The sequence below is a fragment of the Phalacrocorax carbo genome, chromosome 20 (assembly GCF_963921805.1).
Source record: "Phalacrocorax carbo chromosome 20, bPhaCar2.1, whole genome shotgun sequence".
Taxonomy (NCBI): Eukaryota; Metazoa; Chordata; class Aves; order Suliformes; family Phalacrocoracidae; genus Phalacrocorax; species Phalacrocorax carbo.
This window is the reverse complement of record NC_087532.1, coordinates 2,697,155-2,716,826: the sequence shown is the minus strand read 5'-3', so window position 1 is coordinate 2,716,826 and position 19,672 is coordinate 2,697,155. Positions and strand designations below refer to the sequence as shown.

At 41.1% G+C, this 19,672-nt stretch overlaps 1 protein-coding gene across 2 annotated transcripts in view; it reads right to left on the bottom strand.

Annotated features, from left to right (window-relative positions):
• GNB1 (G protein subunit beta 1) overlaps positions 1-5,345 on the bottom strand; it is a 43,450-nt gene extending 38,105 nt beyond the window's left edge. For both annotated transcript variants that reach the window (XM_064470118.1, XM_064470120.1), the window contains exon 1: positions 5,214-5,345. The gene's annotated coding sequence lies outside the window, so the exon portion shown is untranslated. The remainder of the gene's footprint in view (positions 1-5,213) is intronic.
• Between the last annotated feature and the right edge of the window lie 14,327 nt (positions 5,346-19,672).

The window sequence follows — 19,672 nt, the reverse complement described above, 5'->3', positions numbered from 1 at the left end:
GCAGCACCATCTCTCAGCTGTTTCCAGATGGCACGTGTGAATATTGTCATATCATTACTCTCTAGCTGGGTTCAAGAAAGAAGATGTCCAAGAACATACTGGAAAAGACAAACATTACCCCCTGTACCTAGTGCAGTCAAGGTTCCAACTGCAGTCTTCCAGACATGCAGAAATATTTCATTATATTTCAAGAGGCAAACAAATCATAATACCAATATATCACTCTAATAAATGCAATGGACACAAGCATTTAACACAAGCAAATATAGTCCTACAAGAATTGTAGAGAACACATTTTTAGATGGTCAGCTGTTAAAAAAACAGGCCAAGAACACCTGATCTTCATGTTCCCAAAAATACTTTTCAATGTGTATTTTTATTCAAAGGCTAACCATCTTTCTCTCTACTCAGAATTCTTCTAGTGCTTTAATAAAAATGCGGTAGTCTGCTTCAAAACCTATTTTGGAGTGTCCATATTTTTGTACTAGGAAGCTTTCCACAGTAATTTACATTGATTATTTTGGCATCTAAAGTAAAGGTACTGTTCATAGCCAGCTCAAAGCTTTTAAAAACCTTTTAATGTTCTGCTGAACTACCAGTTGGCTCAAGTATCTATGGATTCTGCATACATTTCTGTTTGGTGAAAAACAAATCCATGCACACAAAATCCCCAGCACACTAGACACCCTGTGAAGAAATAATAAATTGAGATACTATGTTAAATAGAAACATAGGGGCTTGGGGGTATTTTTGTTTTTTATCACGACCTTGGCTAATACTAGTTCCAACATTATCAGTGGGGAGAAAAAAAACATTTTGAATGGAATATGTATTCTTTTCATTTTGAGTCTGCACATCGAGCAATCAAGATACTCTGTTAAAAAACTTCCACTTCATCTTCAATCACATGCTTAAGAAACATTTCATTCACACAAGCTAGCTGCGTTCAAGGTTATAGATTTTTTTTTTCCCCCAACATAACCAGTAAAATACTGTAAAAAAAAAAAACCAAACCCCAAAACCCAAAATACTGGCACGAACATAGGCATTAGAGGCTCCAAAGACAACTCACCTAAGGAGAGTTCAACCACTTGAATGCATGATTTCTCATGTCAACTTCCTAGTAACAAACTAGCACTAAAAGCAGTTCTTGAAACAATACGGTATGCCATATGGCTAAAACTGGATATTAAAATTGAGAATATCAATTACCAATCCACTAATGCTGAGAGCCAAAATCCGTGGACAGTAAGAGTTTAATCCAATTCACTGACTAAAACATGAGCTGAGCCCGACATACAGAACACAAATCTACTGCTGGTTTCACAGAAAGCAAGTAACTCCGCGTTTTTTACTGCGATAACTACAAAAACTAACTAAATGTAACACTTCCTTAACATTCCTAACTACAGCAACAGGCATCACAAGAATCTGCAAAGGCAACACAATTTTCATATGAAACACTGGCATCTTGTTTCACATTGATTGAGAAATCATAACTCAGTAACTATTTAAGAAGAAACAGTTGTAGTTGTTTTCCACATGACCCAATTGAAGCCTCCAAAGGACCAGGAAGTTATTACACACTGCAGCCAACAGGAAAAGGCACCCTACAAACACAAAATATATGTATTTCTACTATAACTGAAGGATCCTGAAGGTAATTGTATTAATTGAAGAATTTTCTTATTCTAAGTATATGAGTTTAATTGTTCTAGTTTTATATTTTTTTAATAGCTGGAGAGCATTTATTCTTGGGTGATATTAAGAATAATACTACACAATATTCTACACACTTCCTAATTACACAAAACTACTGGTTACTTACACAAGAGGAATTCTCATTAAGCCATTTTCACATTTCCACGAGGTATGGAGGTGATTTTAAAACTGTTCTGCTATGATTGGCTGTGGAATTCTAACTTTACATGTTGAAGATTTCATGGTAGGCTGCTGGCTACACACTGACCTAGCAGCTGCAAAGACTAAACAAGGATAAATCCAATTTATCTTACCCAATACAGAGCCCCACTTCATCCTGCTCCCTTCCGATCCTGTACTAAAAGGCCAAAGTAGTAGTATCAAAAAACTAGTTTTAAGTTCAACAGCACATTAAAAATATGATCAAATGGAACTAACATTTATTGGACAAGTATTGTTGATTAAAACAAAATTGTTCTTGACGTACTAGTGGAGTAAAATGCATTCAGCTGATTTCAGCTTTTTTTTAAATGCTAAAAAAAAAAAACCCGACAGCACAAGCCTCAACTGCAAATTAGCTCTTCTGCTTCCTAGCTTCCTTCTGTATGAACTACAGCTGGGCTATTACAGTAAACTAACAAATAACTGATTATACATTAAATCATAGATAAACAGTACTAAAAAGGTTGGTATTACCAAAGGTTTGGAGGTCACTTGAATACTGGAGACATAACAACCATTTTTTATTTTTCTTGCTCAGTAGTGTATTACTTTAAGCCTGAGTCCACTATATCAAATATTAACCAAGCTATTATATTTAGGCTACCAAAGTTAAGAAGCTTGGCACTATAGTGAAATATCATAAAAGTTACAGTATGAAAGTCCATTTTTCTTACAAGATACTAAAAACCACATATAAAATGCCTCAGTAATTCATAGCGTCATTTTAAAACACAATACTTCAATGACACAGGACTGTTTCAATATCCCCAAAACCCTTCTCACTGTTTCCCATAAAAAGAACAGTTACCTAGAGCGTTACAATAATTCCGGGTCAAAAGCAGTTTTAAAAGCCTCCACAAATGGTTAGCATTCTGAAGCAGATGGAAGACTCCTTTGTGTTACAGAAAGATAACTGTCTACACGGGGTCTGACGATTACCTGGCTGGTAGAGAACCAGCAACAGTACCCAGCCCCAGCACAGTCTTTGTATGCCTGTGCTCTACCTTTAAAATACTGTTTTTCAGCAACAGGCTTAATAAAAAACAAGAACACTTGGATGATATTAAGCAGGCACTACAAGGTAAGAGAAAAATCATGTCACCCCTTTAACCAGTAAGAGCCTATGTGAACATTTCAATAAAACTATTTACTCCTCCCACCTAGTTCCTATCTGGAGAAGCTCACAAAAATTAGGAAAAAACCCCGCAGATTTCTTGCAACAATCTCCTAAATGCTCCTCCTACCCCCAAACCCAGGAAAAGGAGAAAGCAAAGAGAATGAGAAAGTAAATCTAAAATACAATTACGAAATAAGATCTAGTTTGGCAAAGCTGTGGTGAGGAGGAGTTGAAAAATGAGAGCTGCCTTGCTGCAAACGCCATCTTGTTGCAGCTATTGGGCCCAGGCACAGAAAGATCCATTCATTCACAGCAAAAAGAAAATCAAACACACACCCTGCCTAATCTGCAGCCACCAAAACAACTACACTATTATCACCCCTTCTTTTTCTCCTCCCCTGAAGCACATAAGGGAAAAAAATAAACTCTGATATATTACGTTTAGAACAAATTTACATCTCAATATAATATCTTCGCCTTCTCACATGCATTTCACATACACATCGACAGCATTTTGTCTTGATTCACGTCCTTGTGTTTAGCAGATCAGCTTAAAATATGGGATAAATCTCTCACGATGAGGTGCGGGTATTTTACAGCAGCAAAATGTTTCATTTTTCAGTCTCAAATCACCCCTCCAAGTTGAGCCAACTAGTCTCAAAAGAGGTTTCAATAATCACTTAAGCCTTACATTTACAGTCCTTTCCTCCCATTTTCTGCTGTGGAGACAATACATAATAACGTGGCAGTCAGCATCCTAGAAAGGATGCCTCATTTAAAATAATCAATCCCAACCATGACTTCGTTGGAGAATAATGAAATATCACATTCGTTAAAATTTCAGTTCGTCCTCAGGAATGATAAATCGACATCGTACAACAACCTCTATATCATTCTGATTTTCTTCTGGACAAGATTTTTTTTTTTTTTTTTTAATTAAAACGCCTCGTCTCTTTCCTATTTCCATACAAGACTTTACACCTCTTCGTTTCCTACAAAGCTGTAGAATTAGAAATCCGACGCCTTAAATAACCCTTGTATGAATAAAAAAAATACTGAAATCATTTCAATAATAAGCTGGGAATTGAAATAATATTTTTAACAACATTTCCCAGGAGAAAACTCCATTTTTCTATTGAAGCAAACACCCTCCATGATCTTCGTTATTGCTGCCACGGGCACACAAAAATATGCAGCACCGTAATACATGGGGGAACAACAAATATGCGGTCTAAACCCATCCTCGGCTCCGATTTTAGGGAGAACAAACCCTTCCGTGCCCCTGCCTCCCCCGGCACCCCCAGCCCGAGCCCCGTGTGCAGCCTCGCACCGGATCGGGGGCTGCTGGAAGCGGTCTTACCCTCTTCGTCTCACCCCCGTCTCCTCTTAATCAGTTTTCCACCATTACAGCAGACACACCATAGCTCTTCCTTCAATCTCGCTCCAAATATCCCCTCTGCCGGCTAAATCGCTCGGGAAACGCGCCTTTTGTACCTCAACGCGTACCAGGAAAGACCCCCAAGCCGTCTAACAGAGACCACTACAGCATAATTATAATTAAAAATGGAACCCCGCAAGATCCAAGGTCTCCTCCCTTTTCGCCTTAAAGCCTTCAAGAGAGAATCAGTCCCACCCCCACCTTTTTCTCCTCCTCCTCCTCCTCCAGCTACAAACACACTTCTTTTTTAGGGGAAGCTGGAGCACCGAGGAGGTGGGGAAGCGCGGGGGAGGGGGGCTATTTCCAACCCGGCCATGCTAAGAGGTGGACAAACCATTCGCCGCCCTTCTCTCCTGCGGGGGCCGTGAAGAACGGGTGGGCGAGGAGGAAGAGGGCGGGCAGCGCCGGCAGCGAGGGGAGGGGGGGGCCCGGCCCCGGTGCCCGGGCGAGGCGAGACCCGAGGGAGCGGCGGAAGGGGAGGACGGAGGAAAGGAGAAGTGCGGCAGCGAGGAGGAAGAGCGGGGGAGGGGAGCGGGGGACGGGCGCAGCCGCGCAGAGGAAGAAGGAACCGGGGATGGGGGGGGGGGAAGGGAGCCGGGGCTGCCGGCGGGAAGATGGCCTCAGGGTGGGGCCGGGGGCTCGGCGAGCTCGGGAAAGCGGCGAGGCTTTTGTGCGGGTCCCCCCACCCTCACGCCCCGCTCCGCTCCCCCCGCCGCTCCCCTCAGGCGGTTTTACCTGCCTTTCCGGCCGCTGCTCATGAACCGGGCCGGCACCTCCGTCGCCCGCGGCTCCTGCCCGCGTCCCGCCGGCCTGGGGAGGGGAAGGGGGGCGGAGGAGGAGGAGGAGGGGGCGGAGGAGGAGGAGGGGAGCCGCCCGCGCTCTGCCCGGCGGGTCCCGGGGAGGCGGCAGCAGCAGCAGCGGCGCTCCTCGGCCGCGGAGCCGAGTCGGAAGGAGAGAGCGGCGGGGGAGGGGGGTGTCGCTGGGTCTCGACTCCTCCTCACGCGTTGGGTGCCCGCTCAGCTCCCCGCAGCCATCGGGAAGCGAGAGCCTGGGCGCGGTTAACCTTCCCCCCCCCCCTCCCCTCCGCACCTCCACCACCACCCCTCCGCCCCGCCCGTGCTGCCCGCCCGGGAAACCCCGGCTCAGCTCCCCGCCCCGCCGCCGGCACCGCCCCGCCCTACCCCCACCGCCTTCCCGGCTGCCGGCGGCGGCGAGCGCAGGCCGCGGCCTCGCTGCCTCGACGGGGACTCGCCAGCGCGGCCCTGCCACGGTGCGCGCTCCCGCGGACTCTCCCCCTCCCCCGCGCCGGCGGGCAACGCCCTTCCAGTCAGTCGGTCGGTCGGTCCGTCCGCCCCGCGGGCGGCGGGAAGGGGGAGCTGCCCGCCCATCGCCGGCCCCGCTCGCCGGCGCTTCCTCCCCGAGCGCGAACAAAGGCCGCGGGCGGGTGTTTTCGCTTCTGCCCCGCCGCGCCCAGGCCGCCCCTGCAGGCCGAAAACGCGTATTTAAAAGCCTGGCGTGAACAAAAGAAAAAAAAAACAACCCCGAAAACAACCCCCAAACCGACGTTATTTAGGTAAAGAATCTCCCTGAGAGAGCAGGGCTCGGAGGAGGAGCAGATTCCCCTTCACCAAAGCATGACAACGCCGCATGTAAGAGCTCCGGACCTCTGAGGCCAGCAAGGGCAGGGGCCGTGGGTCTTAAAACACCGCTCCCAAGAGGGCTAGCAAGCAGTAAATCCCTTTATATTAACATCTTTCCCTCAGGAACTTGACAACGACTGGCAATTGAGTAGGCTTACAACTCCTTTCTAACGTTGCTTATAAGGGTACTTGCACAGCTAAAGTTTCCAGAGCCTTCTTTTTGTATTCTCACAGGGTGAGCATCCATCTCTGCTCTGGAAGGCATTGCAGGAAAGGGCAAATCAAACAAAAAATAAAAAAATAAGGGAACATTAGAAAAAAAAAGACATGCAATCTCTGTTTTACAGGCTGGGCCTCGCATCAGCCAGGCAGGACAGATGTCACCAAGATGGAATCATTTCACACAGCGTTCACGTACTAAAACATTATTAATTCATAATAGAAAGTAAGTATACACACAGTCTTGCATCGTTGTTTCTCCTACAAAAGGTCTAAATCAGGGTGGGGTTTCCCCTATTTATTTATACTTTGTTAATAGGTGAGATTACCGTATCACCCAAGTAGGTTTACAATAAAAGGTAAAAAACCCCACAGCATTATAGCAAATTTTGAATGAAAAACCTATCCAGAAAGAGTATGTTGTAATAAAGTTTTAAAACCCCCCAGAATGTTCAAAAGACCAATACTTTTTCGGCAAACTTTCCCCCAGTAGTTGCTTGCATCTCCAGAAAGTGAAACATTAGTTGCCATCATGCTTTCTGGGAAGGTAGGCGTGGTTACCTGGAATGAGTCAGAAAAAGAATAGGTTTGCCAATTAAATTGTAGCAAAGCGGGTTGGCTGTTATTCCGGTTGTCTGTTGTGAATAACTATTAGACCCTGGTGTGGTTAATCCTTTGTTTTATAATAAATGTTTGCTTTTAAATAACCTGTATGCTGTGCTAAAGCTTTAACTCTTCACCCTGAGATTTACAAATGTCAAAATAAGAAATTTACTGAACGTAGAATAAAGGATTATTGAATTATAGTCCCAAATTACTTATATTCTCTTCAGTAAGCCCGAGGAAATAATTTCTGTTCCACCCCTGAAAGAAATACGCGTGCACATACGTCATGGACAGGAATTACCCCATTAAAATCTGTGGAACCACATGGATGCAGGTTTGGGATGTTCTTGAGATTGGGGCTAGAGATTCCTCTAGCCTTCCTGTCTGCAAAACACTGATTAAATGTAAGTGCTTAAGAAACACCACAAGTTTATTAGATATGCAAAGTTCTCTAGAAATGTCAAAAGCAGTTGCACACATTGCTGGAATATTTAAGGCAAAAAGTCTCAAGAAGATTTGTAGTACACAAGTTGCATGATTTTTTTTTTTTAATTTAGAGATTGTGTTTATGTATAGGAGAGGTGCCCTTTTGGCGATACACCATGATTTGTGTGGAGAGAATGACCACTTAACATTGAGGGAAAAAATAGTATGATACATAAAGGATAAAAAAAAAAAAAAAAAAAAAAAAAGACAGAAAAGCCTTGTTTTGCTAAGGAAAAGTCACAACCTTATTAGCTTTTTCAGCTAATGCTAGGTCCTGCAGAAGAAATCTGTGTAAGGAACATAAATAATTTTCTGACGTTCATAACAAATAGCAAAACACATTTTGTTTCTTCGAGACCGTAGCGGCATTGAGATTTTGTTATTGGACTAGAATTGTTGCATGTATTAACTTTATCATAATAAACAAATGCATGCTTTTTTTCCCGTTGCATGTACCTTATCACACAAATAATTACCACGTTTCTTCTTTATAATTTTCTTACATGCTTTTAGTAATGGGACAATTACAGTACCTAAACTTTTTTTTTTTTTAATAAAATATGCATTCAGATCTTATCCTTTTCTAGGAATCTCTAATTTTTTTTTTCATTCTAGTTTTTATGTATTCTCTGTTTTGAGAGCTAAAGGGAATTTCTGTCCACAGGTCTGTGCTCTGCCACCTCTTCAAATCCATGGAATTTGGGTAAGAAAACTGGACTGGCCAAATGTGTTTCTACATGCTGAGTGTAACCACATATACACATAACTAATTCTTTCACCACGCCTATTCTTTTGTAAAAATACAACTGTTAAACTAGTTCCTGTTTCTGATCCAGTGACTTAATTATACCATTCTCCAGTGAAACCTGTGATTGATACATCTATTTATAGTACTAGTATGAACAGGGATTATGAAGATTGGAAATGGTTGTTTACAGGGTGGAGGGTTGTTTCAGATGGGGTGGGTGGGGTTCTTTTGTTCTGTTTTACAAACCTCACTGGACAAATCAGTTTTGCTGCATTTTAAAATCTTTCAGAAGAACCACACGTTACTGTGTACAGCACGGTGCTTAATTCTGATGTCTTCGTATAGTCCTGTGCTGGAAGCTACTATATATGCATTATCTTTATTTTTTAAGTTTCTTTCTCATTTTCAATCTTCTTTTTTTTTTTTGTATGTGCATACAGAAACTGTCCTAGATCATAGCATCCAGTAGAAGAGCATGCAAATCACCAGAAGTAAGTGGACTTAGTCGATGTATGAATTTATCTGTTTCTGTATATTACAAAAATATTGTTTGCAACTGCATATTACAAAAATATTGTTTGCAACTAAAAATTTAGCTGAAAATATCTGCTAATACCTGAAGATCTAATATACATATCTGAAGATCTAATATACACAATTAACAAAACCAAATCTTTACCTTTTTTTTGTCAGTCCACTGTGAAGTAGCTAGTATAGCAAATTAAAATACCTGAAATGGATGGGAAACGTAACTCTCACAATTTCACGAAATAGTGAAACTTATCAAACCTGAGGCTTCTACACATGTTAGGACTAGGTCAGCTGAAGCAAGAATAGAAGTTTTTCTCCTGAAGCTGGGCTTAGATCTAAAGAAAACCTCTCCTGTAAGCAGGTTGCTCCATAGTTCTCAGTTGCAAAATTTCTTGCACCTTTTTCTCAATCAGCTGATATTAACCCCTTTATAGAGAGCATACTGAATTAGATGGATCTTTAGGCAGTTTCACTAGTTTGTGTCTTTCTTCAGCTGTTTCAAACATGATGAGAAAACTAGCCGAAATCTGCATACCTGTATGCTGCTAGAACACCTGGGGTTTTCGCAGGCTGCTCTGCCATTCAAAACCTGCGTGTTACAGCACCGCTATGGCACGCTGGTGGTAAGGCTGGGAAAAATCGTTGTTTCAAGCCTTTTGTGGAATACGGAAAAGTTGGTTGTTAACATGAAAAATGGCTGTCTCACTATTACTGTGACACTTTTTCAAATGGGGAACAATTTTGCCACACATTTTTTTATACTTTTACCAACTCCTGATTAATAGGGCATCTGCTTAAAGAGATCCAATGATTGCACATACATTGAAAGTTGCTTTCTAGCCTTCAGACTCTGCTTTCACTCTTACGTGTGTCACTGCCATCAACAGGTAAAAATGAAGGCTACTGAGCCTTTAAAATATTTGTGAAATACAGACATAGGAATCTTGACAACCAAAAATGCCATTTTCCTTCCCTCATCTGCAAAGGTCTTGCACTGCATAAGAGAGAGGGAGTACTTCAGGGAGTGGAAGTCCTGGAATGTTTCCTACATACTGGTCTTCTCACTTATGTGTCGTGGTCATCGGACCCATAAAACACTGTCTCACCTCTACAGGATGGCACATGACAAGACGCAGTGGCTCAGATAGCCATGTGTGTCCTATTCAGGCATCTCATGTTCAGAGGAAGTAACCTTCCATCGCAGCTGCAGACTAGGCAGGTTACCTCTAGTACGGTCACTAGTCTAGTATGGTCCCCCTAACTGCTTCGGGAATCCCAGCCATGCTTCCCGTCAGGTAGATTGCCTTACTCTTAAAGATACAGCCATTAGAAATACAGACCTGGAGGGCAGAGTTGAATTTTTGAGTCCAGTTGCTCATATGAGAAGTAGCCATGTCATGTGATATCCTCTGAAAGCTGTGGAAACATCACCTTAAAATTAGTTTGTTTGTTTTTTGCCTTTGCTAATCCACTTGGTAAGGCAATTTGCCTCTCTAAGTGTTATTGCATTGTTTAGAAACAGTGAAATTCACTCATTTAATGATGCTGTAATGCGTACTGCAGTACTTTTGGGGGTACCTATATCAGATCTTGGTCGGTGTAATAGTTAAAAAGGCAACCGCTGGTTTTCTTAGGCCGCAGTAGTAGGAAGTCTTGTTCAAAAGCAAAAAGATAGAAGGACAGATATTGCATAGTCCTGAGAGAAGGTGTTCTTCTTCAACAAGAAGAACAAGGATGTAACTTGGTCCCCAGTGTATTAATGAGCACGGGGTTTATTTGCAAGTGAAGTTGCCATTGCACATTGTTTAGATTTATACTACGTTAATGTTTTATTGAAAGTTTTATCAGGGTTTTTGTAATTTATTAGAAAGTAATTAATTTTTTTTGCATACAAATAGCATTGTTACTGCATTTTATAATCAAAATTTACATATTGTTATCTCAGTAAAAATACTGTGTGAATCTTATGATAATTCAAGATACGCCTGGACTTTGAACAAATAACTGTCACCAAACAGGTATAAATTATGCTTTCTAAATAAAGGGTGAAAATCAACACTTCTCAAAGTTGCTTAGCTCCTCGGATGGTATAAAAATACTACAGAAGTAATAAATAATTGTTTTGCCTACTTCTATTTGTGATTTCCCAGGTGAGCGTTTCTAATGTACTTAACAAAAAAACAAAAACCACAACTCAAAGGACCACCTCACAGTCCAGACTCACAGCAGCACTACTTCCCATTCCAGAATATTTTGTCTGCCTTTGTGTCCTTTGATTTCTATAGCGTGCCTTATATTAAAACTGCAGAGATTCAGAGACACATTCCGTGATTTCTGTCTTGTTTGAAGTTCTCACACCATTTGGTTCCAGAAGCAATGCAGAACTCTTGTTTCTCCTCTCTTTCCACCAAAATGAGATTAAGCTTCTACAATGTTTCAGTTTTAGCTACCTTCAGCCACAAGTCTATTCAGAGGATCAGGACTTTTTTTTTTATTATTTTATTTAAAAAAAACTGATTTAGAACTGTTCCAACCTCTTGTTTTTTGCCAGCTCTTTAAAAATTGAATGAAAGTCATGGCTGCTATTTTCTGAGCAAGGACCCAGGAAGCAGAGTATCAAGATTGTTCATTAATGAAAATAAATAAATAAAAGCATACTGAATAGAAATGCTCAGTGAGGCCAGGCAGAGGAAAAAGTAGGAGTAACTCAGTCTCCTTAGTTACATTCTGGATTCTCTCAGTTTCTTTCAGTTTGCCTTTTACTATGGAACAAAAGAGTTATTTTAAACGAATTTTGAGAACAAAGCATAAAATTAGCAAAGCTGTTTTAGTCTGAAGAGAATACAACTGACAAGATTTTAAAGTGGGGGAAACTAGGTTTGAGAGTTAGGACAAAAAGGCAGGAAAATCCATACACCTGAGCTTCCTAACTAATAAAGTCTTGGGAGACGATATTGAACTTCTTTCTTAGGGTATGGATTAGAATGGTTTATCTGTGAAATGGATTCAAGAACAGTTAATTCAGAATTGTTGAGAGACTTTGCAGGTTGCTTCAAAATCCTTTGAAAAAATCCATTGTTGTCTGTACACAAAGCAGAACAGAATTGTAAAGGCCACAGCTTTCCTGTCGATTTAATTCTACTGCATCGAAGTACATATATGTTACTGTGAATGTAATAAGCGTTATCTGTTGCATGTCCGTCTCATTCTTGACAGGGGCAGAGTAATCTATATGGGGGCAGTATACGCTGGTCTACATACATCCTAAAGGGCATTGTATGTAGTCTTGTTTTCTCAAAGTCTGGCTGAGGTCGTTTTATTTCCAGGGAAAAACCTTGTTCCTATTGCCTTGTGGCCCATTTGAAAATCAATGCCATAAGCACCTCTGACTTCAACAATCAAAAATATATTGCTTAGTTCCTGACTGTGACTGTTAGGTTTAGCTTAACTTGAAGCATTTTACAAAGACAAAAGATATCACTAGTGTTGTCTTAGACGTAGGAAACTGATGCATAATAACGTGAAATTTTTTGGCCACTACCAACCAGCAGTTTATGGAAAGAAGCGAGATGAAATGTTACAGTTGCTTGAACCTGGATCTAGTATTCCTTGCAGTCAGTGCCATAATTTTATACAGTGATACAATCTTACAGTGTGATACAAATACGTAGTTTTGTAATCTATATTTATATTTGTTCAACAAAATAACAATTTATCTGCTGGGAGTGAGCTCTCTTCTGAGCTTTTCTATATGTTCTTCTTCCAACCTTGAAACATATAAGGGTGTCTTAAGGTAGGTCCAAGCCTGTTTGTACAGTTACCAACCACTTTCTACTTTTTTTCTATTTATACAAACCCATTTTGAGAGCACCAGAAGAACAGGGTTTGGGTGCTTTTCTCCTACAATCAGAATTGTATCAGAGCTCATTTCCATGTGCTGGGGGATTGTACAAGGTTGTGTTCTGGTTTTCCTTCATATTCAAGTGTGTTACTTGTTTACATTTTTTGCTGTACCTTTAAATTTGGCAAGCCATAGCTCAGCTTTTAATAGTCCTTTGGTGCTCCCAGCAGAGAGGCTGCCCTACCTGGGCCAATGGATATTTTTCAACATGATGAAATCCCTTAGTGGCACAGAACAAATGTAGCTGGTTTTGCAGTGGCTTGAATCACAGCAAACATTGCTGGGAGCAGGGGAGCATATAAAACAGTGCACGAACATCTTCAAAATCTCATATCCTGTACTGAGCATATGTCGTTCAGAGCTGAGGTGGAACTGAAGCACTAATAGTACAGATATTTAGAAGCAAGTAAATGGAAGTATGTTTTCCTGGATGGACACCTATCCTGCAGCTCTAATAGCAACAAGGGCATTGTTATAGTAATCTTAGAGATCATTCTCTACAGTGTGGGTGGACATGTATATCTATATATACACACGAGCATGCACACAACCAACTGCACACCTGTTGGTCTTCCTTTAAGAGGTAGTCTTTTAAGGAACACTTCAGTTGCATGAAAGCTGATTAAGCAGTTTGAATACAAGCTTAAAGCCTACTACATCCCCATTTAAAGGGACTTCCCTCAATCCAGTCGTTGTCTTATTGAGCAGCTAACAGGAAAACAACTGGTACCCTGGAGATGCTGGGAATTTAGAACCCGCAATGAGAATTCAGCCTAGCTACTGAACTTTCCATGATGTTAGACACATCAGACCTGCAGTCAAGTTTGCCTGCGAGAAATACCTCCAAATACCAGAAGAAATTTGCTTACCTAGCTGTGTGTCAGATTCCCACAGAACATCCTTCCATCCTTGACGTAGCAGTTTCAGAAGGTGGGCACAGGTGTGTGTCCTAGGGAAGCAGCTCCCAAACATTGGAATTCCTGATGAAAGCACTGTTCTCTCAGAGATCCTTACCTTACTGAATTGCTGCAGTTGCAGGAAAGCTTCAGTGCTGCTGCAGATTCCAGAATCCAGGAAACAAAAGCAACATTCATAAAGCAAAAATATTCAGAGTAGGGGGATTTGTACCGCTGTCCTTGGAGAATCTATGTTTAGTCAAACAAAGCCTGTTTGTGGTGCAGGAAAGGGATAAGGTGCACCTCGAAAGTTCAGTAGTCATTAATTTAATCACAATAGAATGAGTAGATTCAATAATGGTTACATCCTGTACTTCAAAAGTAAACATTTATTTGGGAAAGTGTACTGGGACTGAGCAAAATGATGAAAGCTAGTCTGAAAATGGGTAGACTTCCATCATCCATATCAAGTAAAATTGGCAACTGAATTCAGCCCAGCCACTCTGTTCTTGCCGTGGAAAAGAACAAAAAAAAATGCATGCTGATCTTATTATTTGAGAAGCAGCTGCAGAAAAATCTGTGTGAATGTTATATAAGGTGTGTAGGGGTTATTCACAGACTGTATGACAACGTAGGCTGCTGTTTCAGTGGCCCTGAGAGCTTTAGGGATTGAAGGTACAAAATGGTTAAGTGAGCTGGCTGGGCATGAAGTTGTGAGAGAAGCAATAAGAATCATCAGTCACCAGGTCCCATGGTGTGTGGGTCTAGTTATGTGTACTCCCTGCTGTGCCAGTCTTGGACAGGAAAGCACTGCATGGAAAACCTAGAAGAGAATATTGGTTCTAATGGTACATTAAACCACAATATGAGCAGGCTAAATGGTACAGTGATTCCAAGAAAGACATGCATATTGAACTTCCTTACTCACCAGAGCAGAAGGAATTAGTATGAGAAATTCATGAAGATCACAGGAGGAGCAGAAGGGAGGAAGTTTCTTTATAGAATTGAGTTGCAGAAAAAGCTAACAGAATGGAAGTGTGAGCATTCAGGACCCCAACCTACCTTGCTGTTCAGTTGCTGCTAAGAATGAAAGAACTTGCAACAAAGGTCTACACTTCTTGTAGCTCTAAAAATTAATGTCCTTTGAATGAGACAGCGGGATGAGTCTTCTAATTTACAAAAAGAGAACTTTCTTGTGACCTCAGGGATTCTGTTACACTAAACATCCCAAATCTCAAACCACTTGCCAGCAAAGATCTCAATTCTGCAAAACCTTTTCTCGTGAGCACCTGTTAGAGAAAAAATAAAAAAGCTTATAAAATTCACGTTTCCAAGCAACACAACAAAACATACATAAAGTGAAACATCTCTCAAGCAACTACCCAAGAGAGGCAGTTGCCTAGTTAGTGGCCTCTGAAAATCAGAGTCTAAGCAATACTATTCCAAGAGTTCAGAGGAGATTTTAAGTTACATGAACACATGATATGCAGGAGTTTTACCCCTGTCTTAACAGCTAGAATTTCACTGTGCATGCTTGAATGCTTAAGCTGGTTGTAAAAAAATAGAAGACCAAATACTATCATGAACAGAGATGTGAGCTTATGCTCCAGCCTTACTTCCCATGAGCTGGGTAGTTTGAATTACTCAGCACTGGATGAAATAGAACATGCATAGTTTCTCATACATTTATTTTAAGAGTGTATAGAGCAGTAACATAACTTTCTAATTTCATTCCACTTTTTCCCTCAGTAGCCACAAATTGGCTTGATACAAAATTCTGTGTTGAAATGCATAAAATGTACTTTTGGTTTTTAGGTGCTGGCTTGTATTTCTTAGGGAAATAACTCCCTTTGACACATGGAAATGAGATGTGGGCTGTGTTGGGTTTATATACAATATGGACCTTTCCATACTGCGCATTTCAAATACCGTATCTTAGCATCTCCTTGGTGCTGACAACATTCATAAACAATTGTTATTACCTTAAAGGAAATCTAACTTCTGTTTTCTTCTTATCTATGCTTTCAGTATCTTCATAACTCTTCGACTGCCTCCAGGGGTGCCGATACATGGTTTGCTGTCTTAGTCGGTTATCTTGTTTAAAGAGAAATCAATTTACAGTTTACCCTGCCTGCAGAACAGCCTTGTTGGTAGTTCCCCCATACAGCACAAAAGAAATGGGTTATGGCTGCTTCAGGAACATGGGCTTGAAATTCCAGAGTGGGACTCTATAATCTTTTGAGTTTTATTTTTGGCTTAGCTTTGGAGGCTGATTTTGAATGAATCCTTTAGCTCCTTTGCTTTATATGCGCCAATGGGGAATGAACATAGTAGTGCACAGAGGTATCACAAAACTTAATCCAGTAATGCTTTCAAAGTAGTTCAAGATTCTGGGATTAGAAGAGATGAAGAAATTGTAACTATTGTTGCTGCTGTTACTGAATTCTGTTTCTCAGCTCTGGAAACCGGATTCAAAATTCTTTGGCAGGGTTATGGGATGAGAAAAGTTACAATCATTCTCCTGTATTTTGTGAGATTTGCATGTGGAAATAGCTGTGTGTTTGAGCCAGTAGGAAGTTTCTCACTTGGGAAGAATTAATATTTTAGTAAATAAACAGCAAGCAAAACTGAGTTTTTATACAAAGACAATTACATGTAATGGAAAAAAAAAGCCCCTCTACATGTATATTTTTGCTTAGTCAAGCCAAAATATTTATTGAAGAAATAATTTTGATGGGAAATATTTTTATAAACCTTAAAACACAAACAGATTTGAACTAAGAAGTTCTAAAGGGTCAAGGAACACATTAAAAAATAGTCAAAGTAATATAAACTGCCCACTTTCCCCAATGGTAACCAGTCTCCATGAACAAACATAAAACTAGGAGGAAGTCCCATGAACAAAGCGTTCTCAAAAAACCTTTACCTTTTAATTAACTGAACAAACTAGTTTCAGCACTGATAATAAATTCTACTCATAGGTGATTATTATGTGTTGAGTTTTGATGCTTGATTAAAGACATTTTTACTTGAGAACTGTAACAGCTGGAAACCAGGTTTTATATTATACTGTGAGCAACATGCTGGCAAATTTCTTACCTACAAAAGCTCAGCAACAGAGCTACAGTATTGCCTATCTGTGTTTAAGCTGAGTTCTGCCATTCTAGAACATTTAGGTTGGAAAGGACCTTTAAGATCACCAAGTCCAACCATTAGCCTAGCACTGCCAAGGCCACCACTAAACCATGTCCCTGAGCACCACGTCTACATGTCTTTCAAATACCTCCAGGGATGGTGACTTCCCTGGAGGCCTGTTCCAATGCTTGACAACCCTTTAAGTGAAGACTCTTTCCCCAATATCCAATCTAAACCTCCCCTGACACAGCTTGAGGCCGTTCCCTCTCATCCTCTCACTGGTGACTGGGGAGCAGAGACCAACCCCCCCCTCACTCCAGCCCCTCTCAGGCAGCTGCAGAGAGCGACAAGGGCTCCCCTCAGCCCCCCCTTCTCCAGGCTAAACCCCCCCAGCCCCCTCAGCCGCCCCCCAGCACACTTGTGCTCCAGACCCTGCCCCAGCCCCGCTGCCCTTCTCTGGACACGCTCCAGCCCCTCAAGGCCCTTCTTGTCCCGAGGGGCCCAAACCTGAGCCCAGCATTCGAGGTGGGGCCTCCCCAGGGCCGAGCACAGGGGCCCCATCCCTGCCCGGCTCCTGCTGGCCACACCAGTGCTGACACAAGCCAGGATGCCTATTTTACTGATGTATATTACGCTAATTCAATAAAACATAAAGGCCATTGTATCTTTTGTAACTTGTACCACACTGGTACGAGTAGGGATTTGCATTGGTAATATAACACCAGCAGAACAATCTAGAGACTCGTTGATGTATCCTATTTTGAGGTTATGGATCCTAGCCTGCAAGTAAGTAAAATCCCCCACTAACCTTCAGTGACTCCTGAAAGCTTTAGAACATCCTAGAAAAGATTCAGCATTATGAAAGACTGACATATCGATATGCCGTTCAGCACTTAATTTAAAAAAAGAAAAAATGGTGACAATTTCAAATAAGTGGACTTACTGCAGTATTTTGAACATCTTAGATTACTGTATAGTACTTCAAAGAATTTTTGTTTCATTTGAGTTTAATATTTTAAAAAAACATAATCAAATTGTTTCGTTTCTCCATGTTCCTACCTTTTATTTAATTTTTTTAGTCCTATGGATTATGGGCTACCATCATAATGTACCTATGGATAATTTATCTTGCAAAGGATTTAAAAAAAAAAAACAACACACCTTGGAGAAAAAAACAAACCTTGAAAAACAATTCCTATCAGTAACGCCTTATGGTATTAGAAATATAAGAAGTGAATATACTTCTCACTATTTAAAACGTGAGTTTCTGGTTTGGGTTTCATTTATTTTTACGATCAGATTAGTCAATTTCAGTTTTTGCATCTCCCTGTAGTTCAGTATCGGGGTATAAATCCTCATAACAAATGTAATGCAAATGAAGATGAATGACATTTTCAGTACTTTTAATAAAACCTCTTTCCACTGCCAAGATTAATGTTGGAGTCGAAGCTAAAAGCACTAGGTGGTTTACTAGTACGCACTAGTCAGCAGATATGCATCTAGATACAGCATTACCCTTTGGCATTTATCGACAGTACTCCTATTTATTATTTATTCATCTGTTACTTTGGGCATCTGAATGTGGCTGAACCTCAGTGATTCTTTTTGTGTTTTTTTTTTTTCTTGTATGAATAAGCAGGTGACATGGTATGGATTTTAAACATGCACCGCTTCCCAAAGCAAGCAATTGTGTTTGGCGCTGAGGTGACTCCCCTTTTTATGCTTTTGGATTTTGACTTTCTGCCAGCCTTGTGTTAGCCTGCATGTTAGTAACGCGTGTCTCAGAAGAAAGCTGTCATATATGAGTCAAGGGCAGTGTTCTGCTCTAGCTGTATGGACTGCGTTAGTTTATTTTCAATATTGCACTTGCTCAACTTGTGCTACAGCTAAAACGGTATCTGTATACTTCTGCCAGCATATCTATGGCAGTCGGAGAAGGGAGGGGAGATCTTAGGGACAGAAAGATTCGGTCCAGGGGGGCTAGAAGAGGTATAGCTCTCTGCTCCTTCTCCTCCTGTTCTAACTCCTCATAACATCCTGCATTCTGGATCACACGACGAGTGATTAGCTGTTTCTTGTTTCTTGCCCTGTTCATATCACAGCTGTATGGATGCCTATTCCAGCTATGCTGGTGAAAGGTACTGAAGCAGGTGCTGCTGCTGTTCTGTTCCCCAGTATAGCACGTTCTGTTCTGGAGATAGGTTGGTGATGGAATAAACTACACTTGGTAGAGCTTAGTCATACCCGCTCTGCAAATACAGCATGCTGGTTTTGTTACACCAAGAGAGCACTCTTGTAGGGAATATATATACCGTATACTGAAGTGCCAGAAGCACAGCCACACATCCCAGGGACAGCTTAACAGGCAGATTCCAGAACTGAAAGCACCATGAGCTACATCAGTGTATTGCCACATTTCAATTTAGCCCTGGTGTACAGTGCTTCACTACCACAGCCACATTGCTTCTGTGATCCTAGCAAGATGTACCACAAAGTAGTGCCAGTTTCTACAGATGTAGCTCAGAGGTCTTTAACACTGTGTCACACTTTAAACATCGTCATTTTCCTGCATACTTAACATACGCTTCCAGAGCTTAGTTATAACGTAGTTTGCATCTTTTCTACCTATTTCTGCTTGAGGGTCAAACTAGACAACTGGACTGGCCCTCAGCCTGGAGCCTAGCGATTTATTTTTAAAGGACACTGAAGCCTAGATAAAAATCTAGGAAGTGAAATTAGCATAATAAAATTAACGGTAGTTTAGGCATTGACTTGATCCAGGCCTGGTTTTCCATAGTTTTCTTACTCTGCAATTGTGGCAAATCTACATTATGGCTAAATTCCCCACTGTCACCAATAAGAGTTTTGCCTAATTCACTGTGGAAGTGGGATCAAATGCCAATAAGAATCACCTTTATCACCCATTTTGATCATATTTCTTTAGGGACTAGACACAGCTTTGTGTGCAGTTACAAAATGCAACAACAGTACAGGATATTTTTTGGGATTACGTCTTGCCATTAAGAATGACT